Below are 22,304 nucleotides of genomic sequence, written 5' to 3'. Positions count from 1 at the left end.
GCATTTTGTTTTTCTTCCAGTTGCCTGAGAAAGGCCTCAGATGGAGGGAAAGCTCCATTAAGGCACTGATGCTGCAGGTTGGGGCTTCTGAGACCAAACAAGTATCCATCTTTCACCACGAGAGGGCCGTTTGCCCCTGAACTTTGGTTCCATTCAGGAAGTGGCCGTTCTGTGACCTAGAGGGGTAGATGGGGACTAGCTGTCGTGCCAGGTTACGAGTCCCCTGGAATCCACTCAAAGCTAGTGTTATGATTCTGATTTGAACTAGTGTCCTCCTGGAGCCAGTAACTTGAATCTGAGACCAAATGTCCACTCTCATCTGAAAATAAAAGGACAGGGACACACCTTCATGGTTCTTCATACGGAGGTTGTTAAGTCCTGGCATGGGCCACAGAGGAAGCTCAGTGAGCACTTTCTCTGGATGGTGAATTATCTTTTACGTCCACCTTCACGCATGTGGGTGTGTGTTGGACGGGCCGCACATCAGAAACCTGCCCTACATGGAGAGGCAATGAAAAAAGTGATTAATAGTATAGGCGCATGTGCCACCCTGCTTGCACTGCCACTAATTAGCTGTATGACCTTGGGCAGGTTACCTATGTCTCAACACAACTGAAAAATAGCGGAAATATTACTGATTTCCTCATGGGGTTGTTATGAAGGGTAAATGAGTATACGTGTGCAGTAGTCTAGCATCATGCTCCTAGACATGTGTTTTGTTTTGTTTTTTATTGAACTATAGTTGATTTACAATGTTGTGTTCATTACTGTGGTACAGCAAAGTGAGTCAGTTATACATATATATATATACATTCCTTTTTACAAAATATTCTTTTCCATTATGGTTTATCATAGGATATTGAATATAGTTCTCTGTGCTAGACAGTAGGACCTTGTTGTTTATCCATTCTATATATAAAAGCTTACATCTGCTAACCCCAACCTCCCACTCCAGCCCTCCCCCCAACCCTCTCCCCCTTGGCAACCACCAGTCTGTTCTCTATGTCTGTGATTCTGTTTCTGTTTCATAGATAGATTCATATGCTGGACGTGTGTTTTTGTAGGGGCTGGACTATTGAATTAAGTAGGGATGTGATGGTGATCACGGTGCCTGAATCTTTCAGGTCTTTAAGGGTGGCTTCAATCTCTGCCATAGTTCCAGGCAATATTGTTTTTTCTTTACAGTATTTATAATAAAATTTTATAAATTTGTTTTGAATTTTTACAGCATTTACAAATATTTGCAATATTTGTCTTTTATTTCCAGTATTGCCGATGCAATATTGTTCTTTATTTACTATTTTGACCAAGGCAGAGTGGCAGGGACAGTTTCAGAGCTTCCACTTGGCTTTGTCCACTTCCATAGCTCTTATGCCAGGGGTTAAGTAACTCATGTGGAGTGGTTGCTAACTGTGAAGTTTAGGGTCTGGGGAAATGGTCTCTGGATAAGTCATGGAACCAGTGGACCTATTATGTGTGGGATCTTGGCCAGGGCACCATTTATTGTTTATTATTACCTTCCCCAAAAAAGGGGCCATGATAATGCTTTGGATTCTCATGTGTTAATATCAAATCAGACCCTTTAGCTAACACTCCTCAAAATGCCTTGATATTTCTCTTTTCCTTGTATACAGTTACCTGGGTAAACGGCCATGGGTCCCTTGGGAGTAAGCCTGGGAGAATTATCATAAACACTTGCTATGGTATTGTAGAGTCTTTCTTGTGGGGATCCTCATGAGAACAATGGGTTATGAATCTGACAAGGGGCTCAGGATAGGGAAGAGATTGTGACTTTTAATTGGAGCAGCAGCTCTCTGGTGTTTAATCATCCATCCTTGGTTTCATTGGATTGTATTGATTGAGCAGTACTGCCCATCTCTCCTGCCCTTGGGAACTCGTGTTCTCTTAACACACTCCATAGTTCTCTGAAGTCAGGGTCCCCATTGCTAGCCACTCTGACTTTGCTATTTATTACTATGATTGAGCCCATCTTGTGCCTCTGATAAGCATTACCACCTGACCCCTATTTGGGATCCTATCATTTCTACTGCTATCAGGTAGCCCAATTTAGTGCCAGCATCTTCTGCCATCGGCCTTAGCCAGTAGTGTGCTAGGGCAGGATGGCTCTTATCAGTTCTTACAAGACCCAGTTGTGACATTTTTAGGAATTTTATGAGCTAGTTGTTAAACACAAGATGTTAAATGTTATATGACAAGAGTGGTCTGATGTCAGTAAACTCTCACTTGTCCAACTTTATTTTTTGTCCCCTTGGTTCTGTACACGTGTCATGTCCTGGTCTTGCATATATTTTCTCAGCTCCTCCCATACACCTTAGCTAGGTCCTGCACACCTTATCCTTCTCAGCAGGCCCAGAACCTCCTCAGCTGTGTTATACTGTGACTGACCCTAGTTTCTTATCTGGTAGCCAGGCTATGAGGTGGCGGTATATCCTGGCCAGAGGTGTGTGGGGATGGCATTTGTCTTGCAAAGCAGAGGATTCTGCATCATGTTCAAGGAAGTGAGTAGAGCTAGCCTTTAATGGGCAGGAGCTAGCCTTGTTCAGTCCCAGATGAATCTGGGGATTCAAGATGTTTGAGTGCTGTCACCAAGAAGGCCCCATTCTAAGTCGGAGCCTCACACTCCTTCCCAATCAATGCCCTGACTTTGGTGAAGCTGACTTGCCTGGGTTGAGAATCAAATATTTCTGGAGGCTCATTTCTCTTATAATTAAAGACTGAATGTGATCTTCGGCTTTTTCTGCCTTCAGGCTATAAGAGCTGAGTGTCTGCTGTCAAGGACACCTTCTGGCTTTCACACTTTGCCTTAAATTGGTGATTAATACCTCTAGCCTCTCCTTCCCCCCCACCCCGCCCCAATGCATTGATTGTAGCACCTAACAATAACCACCATATTCCAGTCCTTTGTTTTTACAAATTTCTTCAGTACAATTGATAACAATAAACTGCATGTGTGTTGGGGGGTGTAGTGTACAATTTGATAAGTTTGATGTACACATACACTCATGAAACCATTATCATGGCCAGGATAACAAACATTTCCAAGAACCCCTAAGGTGTCCTCCTGCCCCTTCTTAATTTATCCCTCCGTCCACCCCCATTCTCAGGGAAATTCTGATCTGCTTTTTGTCACTATAGATTAGTTTGTATTGTCTAGAATTTTATATAAATGCAATCATACAGTGTGTACTCTTTTTTTGTCTGGCTTCTTTCAGTAAGGGTAATGATTTTGAGATTTACACGTTATTGAGTTTATCAGTAGTTTATTCCTTTTTATTGTTGAAGAGTATTCCATTTAATAGATGTACCAAATATGTTTATCCTTTCACCTGTTGATGGATAGTTGGGCTGTTTCCAGGTTTGGGATATTATGAATACAGCTATTCTATACAAGTCTTTTTGTGAACTTGTTTTAATTTTTCTATAATAAATATCTAGGCATGGAACATCTGGGGTATTTATTAGTTATATATTTAACTTTTTAAGAAACTGCCAAAGTCTTCTCCAAAGTTTACCATTTTACTTTCTCATTGGCAGTGGATGAGAGTTCCAGTTGTTCCACACCTTCACCAACACTTGTAACAGTCTGTTAACTTTAGCCACTCCAGGAGGTGTGTAGGGGTAACTCCCCAAAGTTTTCCTCATGTCCCTTTGAAATTCCTTCCTCCATCCCCTCTCTGCTCCTGCTTTCTGACCCTAGGCAACCACTAACCTGCTTTTTGTCACTGTACATTAGTTTGTATTTTCTAGAATTTTATATAAATGGAATCATACAGTGTGTACTTTGTGTGGTTTCTTTCACTCAGCATAATGATTTTGAGATTCATCCATGTTGCAGTATGTATGAATAGTTCATTCCTTTTTACTGCTGAGTCTTACTCCATTGTATGGATGTACCACAGTTTATCAATACACCTGTTGATGGCCGTTTAGATCATTTCCAATTTTTGTCCAACGCAAATAAAGTTGCTTATAAACATTTAGGTATAAGTGTTTATATGGACATATGCTTTTATTTCTCTTGGGTAAATACCTAGGAGTAGAATGATTGGATCATACGATAGGTGTATATTTAACATTTTTTAAGAATCTGCAAAACTGTTTTCAAAGTGGTTGTATGAAAATAAGAATGAGAAACAAAATAAAACACACACAGGAAAAACACATTTAATCTGTCATTTCAAGAGAAGGGGAATATTTAACACTGAGTGAGAATGTGTACCTTCAGTTTGAAAGAAACTCTTCTAATGTAAAAGACATTTTGACAACAGATGTTTGGAAATACTCCCATTACTATAGGATTTTTTTTGGCCAAAAATGATATTCATCCTCTATGAAGCTCTCCTATCTAAACACTTAAAGTATCTCTAAAACAGAAATATCTGATCTATTTAAAAAATTTCCAAAAAGTTAGTTTTGAACCAATTTGTTTAAAATATGGAAATGCAAAAACTTTCACTGTTTGCAATAACAATTTATTGACATGTGGGAAGATGGAAATTTACTACTTAAATGTTAAAAAAAAACTTTTTATAACAGGTGGATGAACTGATTTAGTAAATGCAGCTAACCTTTGGATTTGAATCCGTAATTCTTTGCAGGATCTTTTTTAGCTGTGAGATCCATTAACACCAAATATTGGAATAAACTAAACTTGTAACGAGAACTTCATATCACTTTATCCCATAGTACCAAGGCAAATTTTATGGAAACAAAACTCTTCAATTACATTTCTCTCACTAAAATTTCTTTGGCTAAGGCAAAGAAATGTTTTATAAAACATAAAATAAAATACTATATTGAAGAATAGTTTTAAATTTTTATCTCATCTTTTCAAAATTTCTGTCTTTGGAAGTATGACTTATAATAACTGAAATATATTAGTACAGCACTACGTATAGTTTGTAAAGGAATAAATACGCATATATCAGGGATGTCAACTCAATATTTGTTGGGATGGGGTGTGCAATAAAAAATTTGGGGATCATAGACCTCTATGATAACAAAGCAACCCATATACTCAATTAAATATCAGGTCATCTCAATAGCAACATGTAGTCAGAATATTTTTCTAGGGCAGTCTTTCAAGAAGAAAACCCTAGAAAGTGGTTTTAGAATATCCACATTTAAATCCAGGTATTGATGTGCTATACTACAGAAAACAGTTCTTAAAGTATGGCTCATGGATACCCAGGTCTGTGAAGTCAAAAGTATTTTCATAATAATGCTGAGATATTACTTGCCTTTTCTGCTTTGTTGGCATTGTACTGATGGGACAAAAGCCACGGTGGGTAAAACTTCTGGAGCCTTGCCATGAGTCAAGGCACTGAAAACAAACTCGTCATAAACTGTCATTCTTTACTGTCATACACTCACATGGGGGAAAAAGCCTATTCATTTAAGAATGCCCCTGATGAAACAGTAAAAATTAATTTTATTAAATCCTGACCCTTGAGTGTACATCTTTTTATTATTCTGTGTGACAAACTATGACGAATACATATAGCACTTCTGCATATCCATGTATAATGGTTGTGTGAAGGAGAAAGAACTTAGTTTTTTGACTTGTGAGCTACACTAGCTGCTTGTTTTCAGGGAACATCATTTACTAATGACTGAGAGACAAACTATTCAGACTCACGTAACTTGGGAGATAACTGTCTCAAAAATATTATAAATCAAGTAATCTTGTCACTTCAAGGAGCACAACTGACAGTATTTGTTGCCAAGGATAAAATATGAGTTTTCAAGCAAAAATTAGAATTTTGGAAAACTTGTATCCTCCTCATGAGTTCAACAGCTTCCCAATACTTAAAGATCTTTCTGAGATCTTTCTGATGAAATCAGTGATGAGGTTACCAATTGTGATTTTTAAAGTATTGTTTAATAATATGTGTCGATATAGGGAAGATCTAAATAGCTCAGCAAACCGTTTTGCCCCAAATGGCCATTACTTGATGTTATAAAATAATTCACCAGTAAAATATCCATTTAAATGCAATGGATTTTACTGTAACACAATAAGAAAGCTCACTGATAATGATTTTGGATTCCACGTTGCAACTGACTTTTAGTAAACTGTGACTTGATTCTCAGGACTGGATCAAAGAAGAATATCCACAATTATCTGAAAAGACTATTAAAATACGCTTCCCTGTTCAGATTGCACATCCAGATTTTTTTCACATACTTCAATCAAAACAATATCATAATAGATTGAACACAGAAACAGATATGGCAATCCATTATTTGCAAAATCCTTCTGTTCTCACTAGTTGTTTTTTGTTTTGGAAAATATAATTAAATTCCATAAAAATCTACATTATTTATATTTACGTATATTGGGCTCATTATTTTATTGTAGAATATATTAATACAGGCATACCTCATTTTATTGTGCTTCGCTTTATTGAACTTCAGACACTGTGTTTTCTTTTAACAAATTGAAGGTTTGTGGCAACCCTGCATCTAGTAAGTCTATCAGCACCATTTTTCCAATAGGATTTGCTCACTTCCTTTCTGTGTCACATTTTGGTAACTCTCGCAATATTTCAAAAAAATTTTTGTTAGTAATATATTTATTAAGGTGATCTATGATCAGTGATCTTTGGTGCTACTACTGTTGATTGTTTGGGGCATCACAAACTGTGCACACCCAAGACAGCAAAGTTAATCTATAAAAGTTGTGTGTGTTCTGACTGCTCCACTGAGCAGCCATTCCCTGTCTCTCCCCCTCTCCTTGGGCCTCCCTATTCCCTGAGTCACAATAATAGTATTGAAATCAGGCCAGTTAGTAACCTTACAATGGCTTCTGAGTGTTCACATGAAAGGAAGAGTTGCGTGTCTCTCACTTTAAATCAAAAGCTAGAAATAATTAAGCATAGTGAGGAAGGCATGTTGAAAGAAAAGATAGGCTGAAAACTAGGCCTCTTGAGCCAAACAGTTAGCCAAGTTTTGAACACAAAGGAAAAGTTCTTGAAGAAAATTAGATGTGCTACTCCAGTGAACACATAAGAGAGAGAAACAGCCTTATTGCTGATATGGTGAAAGTTGTAGCGGTCTGGATAGAAGATCAAACCAGCCACAACATTCCCGTAAGCCAAAGCCTCATCCACAGCAAGGCCCTAACTCTCTTTAATTCTGAGAAGGCTGAGAGAGGTGAGGAAGCTTCAGAAGAAAAGTTTGAAGCTAGCAGAGGTTGGTTCATGAAGTTTAAGGAAAGAAGACATCTCCATAACATCAAAGTGTGAGGAGAAGCAGCAAGTGCTGATGTAGAAGCTGCAGCAAGTTATCCAGAAGATCTAGCTCAGATAATTCATGAAGGTGGCTACACTAAACAACAGATTGTCAGACAATTTGTAGATGAAACAGCCTTCTATTGGAAGAAGATGCCATCTAGGACTTTCATAGCTAAAGAGGAGAAGTCAGTGCCTGGTTTCAATGCCTCAAAAGACAGACTGACTCTCTTGTTAGGGGCAAATGCAGCTGGCGAGTTTAAGTGGAAGCTAATGTTATTTACCATCCTGAAAATCCTAAGGCCCTTCAAAATTATGCTAAATCAACTCTGCCTGTGCTTTATAAATAGAACAACACACCCTGGATGACACACAGCACATCTGTTTACAGCATGGTTTACTGCGGAATTTCAGCCCACTGTTGAGACATACTGCTCAGAAAAAAGAGATTCCTTTCAAGCTATTACTGCTCATTGACAGTGCACCTGGTCACCCAAGACGTCTGATGCAGGTGTACAAAGAGATTAATGTTGTTTTCATGCTTGCTAATACAACATCTATTCTGCAGCCCATGGATCAAGGAGTAATTTTGAATTTCAAGTCTTATTCTTTAAGAAATAAATTTCGTAAAGCAATAGCTGCCATAGATAATGATTTCTCTGATGGATTTGGGCAAAGTAAATTGAAATCTGGAAATAACTCACCATCCCAGATGCCAATAAGAACACTTGAGATTCATGGGAAGAGGTCAAAATGTCGACATTCGCAAGAGTTTGGAAGAAGTTGATTCCAACCTCATGGATAACGTTGAGGAGCTCAAGACTTCAGTGGAGGAAATAACTGCAGATGTGGTAGAAATAGCAAGAGAACTAGAATTAGAAGTGGAGCCCGAAGAGGTGACTGAATTGCTGCAACTTCATGATAAAACTTGAATGGATGAGGGGTTGCTTCTTATGGATGATCCAAGAAAGTAGTTACTTGAGCTGAAATCTACTCCTGTTGAAGATGTTGTGAAAATTATTGAAATGATAACAAAGGACTATTTTATAAAGCAGCAGCAGGGTTTCAGAGGATTGACTCCAATTTTGAAAAGAGTTCTATGGGTAAAATGCTGTCAAACAGCATTGCATGCTACAGAGAAATGTTTGTGAAAGGAAACTTCATTGTCTTATTTTATGAAACTGCCACAGCCACCCTAACCTTCAGCAACCGCCGTCCTGATCAGTCTGCAGCCATCAACACTGAGGCAAGCATCTCCACCAGCAAAAAGATTATGACTCACTGAAGGCTCAGATGATGGTTAGCATTTCTTGGCAATAACGTATTTTTAAATTAAGGTGTGTACTTTTTTTTAGACAATGCGACTACAGTGTAGTGTAAGCATAACTTTTTTTTTTTTAAGCTCATGCACCTTTTTTTTTTTTAAATTTTATTTATTTATTTATTTATTTATGACTGTGTTGGGTCTTCGTTTCTGTGTGAGGGCTTTCTCTAGCTGCGGCAAGCGGGGGCCACTCTTCATCGCGGTGCGCGGGCCTCTCACTATTGCGGCCTCTCTTGTTGCGGAGCACAGGCTCCAGACACGCAGGCTCAGTAATTGTGGCTCACGGGCCCAGTTGCTCCGCGGCATGTGGGATCTTCCCAGATCAGGGCTCGAACCCGTGTCCCCTGCATTAGCAGGCAGATTCTCAACCACTGCGCCACCAGGGAAGCCCCAGCATAACTTTTATATGCAGTGAGAAACCAAAAAATTCATGTGACTTGCTTTATTGCAAGATTCGCTTTACGGTGATAGAACAGAAGCCACAATATCTCTGAGGTATGCCTGAACTTTAACAATTTCCCATTTATTAGATATCATCCAACCCAAAATTCTTTGGAGTTCTTGATAATTTTTAAGAGTATAAAGGGGTCTTGAGACTAAAAAGTTTGAGAACTGCTACCTCAAAATAAAATAAGAGCATGGTACCTTTGCTTTGCTAAGATTGTTTAAGGCTCTAGGGGAGAGGAGAAGATGCTTACATCAAATAGTGATGCAGCAGATGTAACAATTAGCGGTTATATTTTTTTCTTCTTACTCTTTCCTCTTTGGTTGAGGTCTGTTGTAGCTTGGTATTTTATCTTAATTGTTTTGTTTTGGCAAGAAGAATTCTGACATTATGGAGGACGCTCATAAGTCACATAACCGTGCTGAGCGTGGCAATGAAGCATTTCCTTGTCAGTTATCCAGACTGTTTACATTGATCTTATTTATTTCTCAGACCCAGGATTGGCTAAAGTTGGAAGATTCCCCTGAAATTATACTTTTCTTCTGCCAGAGCTAAAAATTTAAGAAAATCCTTAGACACCAGGGTCATATCTGTGATCTTGAAATTATTGTTCTCAACCCACAGTGAAGAAATTGTTTATTAGAAACAAGTGCTTTTCAAAGAAAAAAATCCAATAGGAGATTGAACGTACACTTTAATTTTAGAAGAGTTAAGCTCCTTCCTGACGTAGTCTGCTCTCTCAGACAGCAGCTTATTCTAAATGCTTCAGCAAATAACGCAAAATAGTACAGTAAATCCCTATCCTTCCTAAGAGCGCTGCTGGAAGAGATTTCTCCCTAACCCTGGCTAAGGCTCTCTTTATTTATTAGGGGGATTAAACTTAATTCCCTTGATTTGTACTTATTCTTTCTAACAATGGTTTATACATAGGAATTCAGAGAGGCTTTTTCAGATTTGAGATGCAAGTTCAATGTCAGCCTTTTTTTTTTTTTCTGGTTTGGCTAAATCACAACAAAGCAATAGTTGCCAATAAAGCATGCTATGCAGAATCCAGGACTTATATGGTGACTCAGCATTGAATTTTACTCCCATGATTTTGTTGGAAATTAGATGCAGCTACTGAGAATACCAGAAGCACTGGCTTCGGGTTCAGTAGATGTAAGTTGAGCTTATGAAAAATAGGATCTTACTATGCAGTCTCTTGATTACTGCTGAAAGAACTGTGCAGTCTCCTGATCATTGTTGCAAGAACTTCTTGATTGAATTGATACATCACCTTTGAACAACTTTTTACTATTTAGAAGGCATAAGACATAACGGTTTAGTACATAGGCTCTGGGTTTGAACCCTGGCCATCCCACTTACAAGTCATGTGACCTTGATTAAGTCACATCACCGCTCTGTGTCTCAGATACCGAATCTATAAAATAAAAAGTATAATGACCTACCTCATCGGATTATTTGGTTGATATGAACAATAAATGTCAAGTATTTAGCCTGATATGAAGTGACCAATAAATGTTATTTATAATTGGTTTTCTTTTATTTCTTGAACCTCACACATCTCTGTGGTTATTGTGGGGTAGATATCACTATTTCCAAGGGTAAACTGAGGATCAGCAGTCAATTGCCAATTGACCCAGAGCCTGCCTGTGGCAGGCCCTCTGATTCCAGTACTCCAGGGCACTTCCCAATACTCCATCCTAAATCTTGTAAGTACAGGAATCAGAATCATAAAAGCTTGATCTCTTACATAATCTTAGACCTCATTTAATAAATTCGGAGGATTTATAGAATTCAGACAAGTATATAAACTTGAACTTCGAACATTTGTGAACAAAGCATACATTCATTATTGGATTTATTTAATTTTCTGTTGACTATATATTGTTTTATTACTTTCACATGAAACTAAGATCTATCTTTCTTCAGTAGATATTTATGGACCCAAACTTTAGGAACATTGGCTCACACTTGACATGGTAGTTTTTCAAAAAGAGCAGGGACCATCTTAACATTGTACAGGGTCCAGCACAGTGTCTTGAACAACTGAATACAGTAGGGGAGGTCAGTTACTTATTCATTCATGATGCAAATGGTTATTGCACCCGCACTGTGTGCAGGGACTGCCCTGAGATATAGCAATGAATAAGCCAGACCAGGTCTTTACTCTTTTTTTTTTTTTTTTAATCAGGTCTTTATTCTTTTTTTTTTTTTTTAAACATCTTTATTGGAGTATAATTGCTTTACAATGGTGTGTTAGTTTCTGCTTTATAACAAAGTGAATCAGTTATACATATACATATATTCCTATATCTCTTCCCTCTTGCATCTCCCTCCCTCCCACCCTCCCTATCCCACCCCTCTAGGTGGTCAAAAATATGGAACGCTTCACGAATTTGCGTGTCATCCTTGCGCAGGGGCCATGCTAATCTTCTCTGTATCGTTCCAATTTTAGTATATGTGCTGCCGAAGCGAGCACCAGGTCTTTATTCTTAAAGAGATCACAGGGCTTCCTTGGTGGTGCAATGGTTAAGAATCCTCCTGCCAATGCAGGGGACATGGGTTTGATCCCTGTGGGATCTGGGAAGATCCCACATGCCGCGGAGCGACTAAGCCCATGTGCCACAACTACTGAGACTACTCTCTAGAGCCTGCGAGCCACATCTACTGAGCCCGCGTGCCACAACTACTGAAGCCCACGTGCCTAGAGCCCGAGCTCCGCAACAAGAGAAGCCACCGCAATGAGAAGCCCGCGCACAGCAACAGAGTAGCCCCTGCTCGCCGCAACTAGAGAAAGCCAGCGCGCAGCAACGAAGACCCAATGCAGCCAAAAAAAAAAAAAGTTCATCCCAGGTATATCTTTAAAGAGATCACATAATGGAGGGAGGAGATGAGCAATCAACAAATAAATACATCAGAATGGTAATTTCAGATAACGTACATAGGAGCTAAGAAGACAGTAAAACAGGGTAATGGGATACAGGCTGATGGGGAGAGATGGTGAGGAGGGTGGGAAAGTCTCAGATAAAGTTGTCTGGGAAGACCTATCTGTGGGGACAGCAATCTGAGCTCAGACTTTGATCATTAAAGAGAACCAGCTGAGCAAAGAGCCAGGGCTCAGGCGCGGAACAAGCTTGGCCTGTTATAGGGATAGAAAGGACTCATTATGAATAATGAAACTCAAAATCCTTATGAGGTCTTTTTGGTCCCTATACGAAAAATACAGGCTTCAGATCACCAATTGCTTTAGTCACCTTCGTTTACCTTCTAGAAAAAAGAATATAGGAGTGGCTGAGGTACACCTTTCCTTTGAAGTACTTTGAAGGGCAAAACTGGTTTCAGCTTGTTGACTCATTACAGTTCTGAAATGTGTATAGTTTTTCTTCAGCAGATATTTGAGAACCAAAACTTAGACTTAGGAGCATTGGTTCATCTGTGAGGTGTTAGTTTCTCTTAGTAAACTTCACCAAGAACATGGAATTCTGTATCCCTATTTATAAATCTGATCTTTAAGCACACATGATTGTTCACGCTCAAGAAAATATAAGACCTTACTCTATCTCCACTTTTAATTTCTTCCCATTTTTTCTCTCACTCATTGTAAATAGTCAAAGAACTTATTTATAGAAAAACAACAACTAGAAAACAGAAGAAAGGTAGAGAGGATTTGGGCTGTTTGCCTTTCCTAAACTATGTCATGCAGAATACTGTAGTCATAAAAGATGTTATGTTTGCTGGGGGGAAATTACTGTGTTTGTATCTTTCAGTGTCTAGTCAGAATGATAGAAACAACTTGGGTATTTTTTTAAAAAATAAATTTATTTATTTATTTATTTTTGGCTGTGTTGGGTCTTTGTTGATGCGTGAGGGCTTTCTCTAGTTTCAGTGAGCAGGGGCTACTCTTTGTCGTGGTGCTCGGGTTTCTCACTGCGGTGGCTTCTCTTGCTGCTGAGCACGGGCTCTAGGCACACGGGCTTTAGTAGTTGTGGCTCACGGGCTCAGTAGTTGTGGCGCACAGGCTTAGTTGCTCTGCGGCACGTGGGATCTTCCCGGACCAGGGCTCGAACCCGTGTCCCCTGCATTGGCAGGAGGATTCTTACCCACTGTGCCACCAGAGAAGTCCCACAACTTGGGTATTTCTAACCTCTAGCCTTTGATATAGAGAACTGTTTGCAAAAGTGTTCGAAGGGCTGAAGGGGCAAAAAGGTGAAAGGATGCTACTCAGATATCAGTAAGTCCAGGAAGCTGCCAAACTATAAGGCGGGAGGAGGAAAAGGGAAAGGGTGCCGCCCAGATCCCCTGAGTGCTGTGCTGCTGGGGCTTTGAGAGCACCACTGCTGCACTGCCACTGTTGGAACCACAGCAGCTGCTGCTTCACAGGAAGCCAGAGGTCCCTGTGATGGTTCAGGATTCTGGAAGCCACAGTCCCGTTTTTGCTGATAGACGTTGCCGTTGCTGGAGCTGCTAATTGTCCTCTGGCGCTGTTGCTATGACTGTGCCACTGTTACAGCAATCTGTGTGGCCTGTGATGGCCTGCCACCACCGCTGCTGCCCCAGCCAGAGCAGAAGAAGGAAAGTAAGGGCTCTTCTGCGCTTCCTGCTTTGTAACCTCTTGCCAGGACCTCCCGTGCCAGAACCTAATCAGACCCAGCAGATGAGAGAGTCTGGGAGATGTAGTTTTCAGGCTTCCGGCCCCTGAGATGCAAAAAAGAGTTGAAGGCCAATATGAAGTTGAAGGCCAATAGTCAAATAACTAGGACAATACTCTAGTAAGAATGGTCAAAGCTGAGTTAAAATTAAACCCATTTCTTTACTCCAAGATTTCCCAAAACCTTTAATATGCTACCGTGCTTTGAAAATTTTCAAAAGGGAGTTATAATTTGTAGTGCTTCTCAATTTTATATGGTAATTTCCCCCCCATAGAACACAGTTTTAACATCTCATAGGACCTCAGACTAGGATAAAAACAGGGACAAACAAAAATGCTATTGCTGTTAGATTATAATGAGGACATAGGATGGTAGATTATATAAAAGATGCTTTCCTCATATAAATTATAAAAACTGCAGAGGGACAGGTTAGAGTGGTAATGTAAGAATTCAAATATACCAACATCCTGAAAACTAATTATGTTAAAGGAATGACACTGACAAATCCTTACATTTCTTGGACATTTTTGTAATGGTCAGTTATTGTTTTGGTAGCCCAGTACATGGACATCTTCTTTGTTTGGGAGAATCACAAGGGGAGAAATAAGAAACAAAGAGCTCTGATTGACATCATGGAAACTGAAAGGGAATGATAGTCTTTCTGGTTAGTTAATAGTTGATTCTGGTAATGTCAGTCCAGTCACTGTATATATAGAGACACCGTGAGTTTGGAGGCATGAGAGTAAATGTGCAGAGGAAGCAGATGCCAGCAGCACAGCTGTGACTCAAGCAGGGCCAGTGCCAATAGGGCACCCTACACAGGTGGCTCTTTTGGCGGGATCTTGGCTGTGCTTTGTCCATCTATGTTCCTGCCCAAGTCTGTTTATCCAGCCTTCTTGCCTATTGTGCAACTTTCAGCCCCTCCAAAAATCATTTTTCTCCTTAACCAAACTAGATTTATTTTCTTTGTTTGCAACCAAGACCTCTAACTGAAACATTCTTAGAAAGTAGAGAAAGTCAAAGGGAAACCCAATATTCTAATTTTTTCCCTACCAATAAGAAAAAAAAAAGACTGGTTATATGGAAAAAAAATTGCTATGAAATAATTACATCCTAACAGAATGGGTAGGTTTAGAAAAGCGGGTTTACAAAAATTCAGAGAAAAACCATATGTAATAGGAAAAAAGGAGAACATTCTAAAATAATATCTGACTTGGACTTCCCTGGTGGCCCAGTGGTAAAGAATCCGTCTTCCAATGCAGGGGGCGCAGGTTCGATCCATGGTCGGCGAACTAAGATCCCACATGCCGCGGGGCAGCTAAGCCCGTGGACCACAACTACTGAGCTTGTGCACCTCGACGAGAGAGTCTGTGTGCAGCAAACTACAGAGCCCACGCGCCCTGGAGCCCACGCCACAACTAGAGAGAAACCCGAGCAGACCGTGCGCTGTAACGAGAAAGATCCCGCATACCTCAACAAAGATCCCCTGTGCCGCAACTAAGACCCGGCACAGCCAAAAAAAAAAAAAAAAAACACGAAGAAGAAGAAAAATATCTGACTGCATAAATGTGAAAAATTCCAAAGGAGAAAAAATAGGAGAAACATATGAAGACACTAGGATGGTTGCAAAGATTAAAGTCCAGAATAAGTGTAAGTTTGTGACTATTCTTAATAAAGATGGAAAGACTTTCAAGGCATGATCTGAACAAGAACAAGAGGAGGGTAAGCCAGCATCCTGGGAAGGATGCTATAAGGTTAGATGAAGGCAGAACTCATGGACTAGGTGATCTCCATGGTCCCGACCATACACAGAACTTTATGATAATCAGTTTACTCAATTTCTACCTTTGCTTCAGCTTCTCTAGCAAGAAGGATTGCCTTCAATTTACAAATGTCAGGACAATTAGCCTAAATAAAGACGTTCATCTAATTAAGACAGGTGAGATAATGAGAGAACCCAGTCACATTTTAAAATGAAACCATTAGTTTTAAAAGACTTATATATGCTCATTGTAAGAATGTGAGCCGGAACTGCCAGCAGCTCTGTCATGTAAAAAATATCCTTCCTGAAGTAGGATAGGATGAAGCCAAGAAGCCAAATAAATTGGAGATAGGGACAAAGAGAGAGTCCTGGAGACTCAAGTCCATTAGATTACAACTCCACCCCTGCCCTTTTCAGTCACATGAACACATAATTCCACTTTTTTTGCTTAACTGAGTTTCAGTTGTTTTTTTTTCCTTTTTAGTAAAAAGACCAGAATGATAATAAATTCATAGGTGATGATTCTGATGCTCAATCAGTCAAGTTACAAGCAATAAGCAAGAGATCCAGTCTTCTGAGGTCTCTCTTGAGTCACAAACCTATTTCTCTTTCCATTTGCCTCTATTGATCAGTAGTTCTCAATCTCTTATTTGCTGAAAGGTACCAGGGTCCTGCAGGAGAATCTCCCATGTAGAGTTTATTACTGCACCCAATTACTTGCTCCTCTCCCCGTAAGAAGGGCCTACACCTTTGTAGTGCTTCGCTGTGGAAGAGTACACATTTGCGCCTACAATGCCCACCATGCGGTGTTCTTAGGTTCAACTCAGCATTCAGACGCACAAAGCTACCATCGACCACTTTGGCATCGGAGTCACTCAGAAGAACACAGGAGAGGAACCACAATTTGCCAGCAGGGCACTGTCAGGTGTTCCTCTTCTGTTGGGACATCAAGTCACACAACTGCCCAGGGACAGCTCAAGTGCGAGAAGATGAGATCCACCTGGGGCAGGTGCAGGACCCACTCCTACCCCACAGGAGCCAATATGTCCTTTAACAGCTTCAGAGCCATAACTTCTAGCATCCCCACAAGGACATGCCCAGTGAAAACAGTCACCACACTCAGGGAAGCTAAAAGCTACACAGCCTCCACCAGGGGTCTATCGTGCATTTATAGTTCCTCCCAGTACAGATGCAACTTCCAATCCGAGATCATTTTTATTATAAGCAAAGCTGTTGAAGAACACTGTTAACATATTACTCTCATCTGGTTCCAGGGGAACAGAGTTAGTGAGTTTAAAGGTTGAATTCTTACACAGGAGGGAAAAGATTTTGTTCACCCTTTATCCAAACTGCCCCATTGATAATGGGTTTGACCACTTGACTTTGCTTTTAGACACAAGTGGAGGTGATTTATGCCTCCTCCCGGCAGCCACTGTCTGCTTCCACTCTTACCCTCTTCCCTCTGCCAGGAGACAAGAAGAGGGGCATCCCACCTTTGGCCCAGGCCTCCAAATGAAGAAGATATTTGGAGCAGAGCCATGGAACAGAGCTGCAGCAGATCCTCGGCTGCCAGGAAACCTCTAAGATAGGTAAATGTTCTAAGTCATTGCTAACTGGAGAGTTGCTTGTTATTGTAGAATAACCTGTTTGTGATGAATACAACCCCTTTGGAAAGATGTAGGTTGGGTTTATCGCTCTCCAACCAGGATTCCTTAAGGAGAGCTTGCCAACTAAGCCAGCTAGTTTTTTGATTCCAGTGATAATCCCCAGCTCAAGAGGCTGATGGAAAGTTTCCCCTTTTTGCGTAGTCTGGCTGTTAGGGCAGTTCAAGTAATGTCTGAAAAATACCATGTATGTAGATTGTACCCTTTATTGTTCTACTTCATCTTCCTCTTTGTACCCGTCAGGATCTAGTCAAGGGACAGAAACTACACAGTTATTTGACAAAGAGAATTTAATATAATGAACTGTCAATTAGGTATACGACTGTCAACTTGGTCACCATAAAGGTATAAAGAGAAATCGAATGTATTGTGGAGATAGCAACTACAGGAAACTGTTAATTACCTTCAGGATTGAGGAAACAATGTCAAGAGGTAAGAATTATTATTAAAATGTAGAAACTTAGAGGAGGGGCCCTGTGGAGCTGAAACTCAGCCTTCTGAGGAAGGGGGTGCTGCTCAGGGGGCGCTGGTGTCTCTGGGTTTGGAGGAGGTGCCTCACTGAGCTGGGACCCACCTGTGAGGAAGGGTCTGGTGCCGGGCATCCTTGAGGGGACACGAGACAGCTAGTCCTGCAAGTGCTGGCAGAACTGCACACGGGATCTAACTGCTGCGACGGGGAAGAAGTGTTAATGGAGTGCCACTGGCAAGAACACAGCCACCAGGAGGGTCACAGGCAGGAGCAAGTCCCTTGTTCCTCCTCCAGCCCTTTGGGCTCCCTCTAGTGCCCCCTATTGTCAGAGCCTAACAAGGAGCCCTCTAGCGAGGCCGAGATGTGTGGTCAGCGCACGGGACCCCTGGCCGAGCGGGTGAGTGAGGGCAGAAGTCCAACCTGTGCTGTTCTTGACAAGCGCTTGTGTGAAGCTATGTCAGCCTGGGGAAGAGTCATCTTTTTCTAATGTGCATACAGGTGCCATGGCGACTAGTACACACATTGCTGATTCAAGCAACAGCAGTCAAATCTTCCTTCCATCTTCTAATTGGCTGTGAAAAGCAAGTATTTTTGGTTTGTTTGTTTTGTTTTGTTTTTGCCAAACTAATTTTTTAATTGAAGTATAGTTGATTTACAATGTTGTGTTAATTTCTGCTGTACAGCAAAGTGATTCAGTTATACATATGTATACATTCTTTTTTAAAATCTTCTTTTCCACTATGGTTTATCCTAGGATATTGAATATAGTTCTCTGTGCTAGACAGTAGCACCTTGTTGTTTATCCATTCTGTATATGAAAGCTTAACGTCTACTAACCCCAGCGCCCCACTCCATCCCTCCCCCAATCCCCTTCCTCTTGGCACCAGTCTGTTCTCTATGTGCGTGATTCTTTGTGGTACATACATACAATGGAATACTACTCAGCCACAAAAAAGAACAAAATAATGCCATTTGCAGCAACATGGATGCAACTAGAGATTATCATACTAAGTGAAGTAAGTCAGAAAGAGAAAGACAAATATCATATGATATCACTTATATGTGGAATCTAAAATATGACACAAACGAATCTATGAAACAGAAACAGAAAAGCATGTATTTTTATTGTAATGTTCCAGGCATACTTAAACGGCATCAACATGCAACTTTTTGCAGTCATACAGATATATAGCCCTCCCTGGGATAATATCAAAGATTTGTGCAGATTTGTTTGAATTCAGTTCCCCGTTCTCACATCTTTTTTCACCGTGGGTACTGCTTTTGGTTGACAGTATAAGTTCAGTATAAGTTGTTTTTTTTTTTAACTTCTTTATTGGAGTATAATTGGTTTATAATGTTGTGTTAGTTTCTGCTGTATAACAAAGTGAATCAGCTATATTTATACATATAACCTCATATCCCCTCCCTCTTGCGCCTCCCTCCCACCCTCCCTATCCCACCCCTCTAGGTGGTCACAAAACACTGAGCTGATCTCCCCATGCTATGCAGCTGCTTCCCAATAGCTATCTATTTTACATTTTCCCCTCCCTTCTTTTAAGCTGGAGTTCCAGCTGTGCACCCAGAACAAGTCATTACTGCATCCATAGGGCTCTTTCTTATTTTTCTCTCTTTCTTATTTGTCTTTTCACTGGAGTTGTGTAGTGAGCTATTTTGTTCTTGTCCTTTCTCTTTTAGCCAGCCTTACCATATCCTATAAATGGTTTGACATTTTAAATAAATGCTTTAAATGAAGGCTTAGAAGAAATTATTTTCAAATGTGTTGATGACACAAAAGTAGGAGGTTTAGCTAAAATGACAGGCTATAAAATTAGGATTCCTAGTGATTTCTGTAGACTGAAATGCTGTGTTGATAGCAAGAAGATAAAATCTATGAGATAAAGGAAAAACCCAGCAGAATTTAAAATAAGGATAAGGGATAATTAGAGTAAGATAACAGAAATGAAGACAAACCTTTACTTAAAAAAAAAAAAAGAAAGAAAAGAACAACCAAATGAAAAGTAACCAAATATGTTTGGAGTTTTAGGAAAATTTTGATGTAAGAAATATCTTCTTTACAATGATTCAAAATGCATAATAAAGCAATGATTGGAAATAAAAATTATCTAATGTACTCCATTCAATGAAACCTAAGTGAGGAGTAATTTGATCGAGAGTCACAGATTTCCAAAGGGGGCAAAAAAGAATACATTTTGAATCTACTAAAGCAATATCTATGGAATAGGTTTGCGAATAAGAACCCATGAAGCATCTTTTTTTAATATACAGAAAATATTTCAAGAGGGTAATTCATTTGACAGAGAAGCAAAATGATGAAAAATTGCTGGAGATGTGTTAAAACTCTTTTTTTCTCACTTAGATAATTTATGGGAATAGCCAGGGCGGGGGGCACCGTGTAAAATGTACTGCTTAGATGAGTGATGGTAAATATTTCACCTCAGATGAGAAGGAATACTTTTGGTGGCGAAAGGGTCAAGATTAAATTTTGTTCTACTTACCTTTAGAATTAATAAATAGGCTGTTTGTTTGGGTTACAGCAATGCCATTATGAAAAGAAATTAAATCTTGTGTTGTAGATCCAGTCAAGTTTGGTCTTGATGTTGTTTTGGGTTGTTTCCTCTGAGAAACCTGGCTGTCCCTCTAGTCTTGGTGGGGTTCCTGCTGTTTGGGTTCTAAGCTTGTGTTCTTTTTTTTCTCAGAAAGTGAACCTTATTTCATAATTATACCTCCATTAGTGTGATTACTTGATTAATATCTGAATGCCCATTAGATGTTCAGCTCTATAAGAGCAGGGACTGTGTCTATCTGTGCTCACCATGATGTTCCCAGAGCCTAACCCAGGGACTGACACATAGTAAGTGCTCAATTAATACTTGTTGAATAAATACATAAATGGATGCAGGAAAAACATTAAATGTAAGTAATTAGAATGTATTCCTGGCAGTAGTGGGGAGGAGGCGGCAGTAGAAAATTTTAGAGTTAAGTGTTTAGGCACTGTAAAAGAATATCTTTAAGATACTTCTTGTAGATGTAACAGCAGGAGATAAAGAGTCAATACATTTAAGGGAAACAGCATATCAGAAAAAAATGTGAAAAACTCTCAGCTTTCCAGAAAATCTGATAAATTCCTTATATAGATTTTAATACTTTATATATATAGTCCTATATATAGAGTATTAAACTATATACATATAGTTTAATACTTTCTGCCCTGAGCTATATTTGAGTGTTTTTCTAAAATAGTGTTCTCTTTTTATATGGCATATAAAGGCTGTCTGTTTTCTTGAGTAAAATATTTTCCTAACCTAGTGTCACTGGTTAATAAACTGTCTTTATACTGTAAGATCTGGAATAGAAAGACTCATTCAAACTTTAAGTAAATAGAGAAATTAGATTACAAGAAAAGAGGCTTTGCCTTAATTTTTTTTTTTAAACCTCTTTGTAGTTTTCTGGGCTTTTTCTACTGAATCTTGGTTGCTAGATTTTCTAAGTAAGATTTTTGACACCATTTATACCTTTTATTCAATACTTCTAAATAAGAAAAAAAAATACTCCTTTCCCACCATCTTATAGCTCTGGGGAAAAATACTATAAGATTTCCACTGTGGGTGAAGAAAATTTTTATTCACTCTAAAAAAGCAGGGTCATCTTCTTTTCAGAACTTTTTTCCCCTAAATCTGAGAACATATTCAAGGGAAACAAAGGTGGAAAGTTTTCAACAATCCAGTGGGGAATTCCTCTTAGGGACAAAAGAAGTAAAATACCTAGAGAGGATGGTTGCATGGAATTAGCAAGATTGATATAAATATTTCTAGTGGATAAAAAAAGTATGTGAATTAGTGGGTTAACAGTTGATTTAATGAGAGACAAATCGGTTTCTCAGTTTTGTGGGAGAACAAAGATCAACTGACTTCCCTCAAATTTAAATGTAATGATTTATCAGTTCTCCAACATATTGATTCACTGTGGCTTTTAGGTTTATGGTTCTTAGTATGAGAGAGAAAGATAATTCCCTTTGTAGTTTTTTATTTTTATTTTTTAAAGAAGGAAAAAGAGCTGTAGTTGGCATTTTTGCAAGGATTTTACTTAAGAATCTGTTGAACACTTTAAAAGTTGATTAAAGGAAGAAATACAAGGGTCACAGGTGAGTGGAAAAAAATTACACCTGAGCTTGAGGAGAAGCAAAGTCACACTTCAAGAAGGGCAAAATCAGAAGTGTTGCAGTACAATCTCCCTAATGCTAAGATGGTACATTTACACATTTTAAAAATTGAAGTATAGTTGATTTACAATGTTGTGTTAATTTCTGTTCTACAGCAAAGTGATTCAGTTATACATATATATGTGTACATTCTTTTTTTTTTTTTTTTTTTAAAGATTTATTTTTTTTTTTTATTGATTGATTGATTGATGGATTGATTGCTATGTTGGGTCTTCGTTTCTGTGCTAGGGCTTTCTCTAGTTGCGGCAAGCGGGGGCCACTCTTCATCGCGGTGCGCGGGCCTCTCACTATCGTGGCCTCTCTTGCTGCGGAGCACAGGCTCCAGATGCGCAGGCTCAGCAATTGTGGCTCACGGGCCCAGTTGCTCCGCGGCATGTGGGATCTTCCCAGACCAGGGCGCGAACCCGTGTCCCCTGCATTAGCAGGCAGATTCTCAACCGCTGCGCCACCAGGGAAGCCCGTGTACATTCTTTTTTAAATATTCTTTTCCATTAT

The 22,304-nt window shown here is 39.5% G+C and overlaps 1 protein-coding gene across 1 annotated transcript in view; it reads left to right on the top strand.

Moving 5' to 3' along the window:
• MED21 (mediator complex subunit 21) overlaps positions 1–21,946 on the top strand; it is a 34,266-nt gene extending 12,320 nt beyond the window's left edge. The window contains exons 7-8 of the transcript XR_014252333.1: positions 21–17,025; positions 18,068–21,946. The gene's annotated coding sequence lies outside the window, so the exon portion shown is untranslated. The remainder of the gene's footprint in view (positions 1–20; positions 17,026–18,067) is intronic.
• Positions 21,947–22,304: the final 358 nt, after the last annotated feature.

The sequence above is a fragment of the Balaenoptera physalus genome (assembly GCF_965194825.1).
Source record: "Balaenoptera physalus genome assembly, chromosome: 13".
NCBI lineage: Eukaryota > Metazoa > Chordata > Mammalia > Artiodactyla > Balaenopteridae > Balaenoptera > Balaenoptera physalus.
The sequence above is the reverse complement of the archived record's forward strand: the minus strand, read 5'-3'. Positions and strand labels throughout refer to the sequence as shown.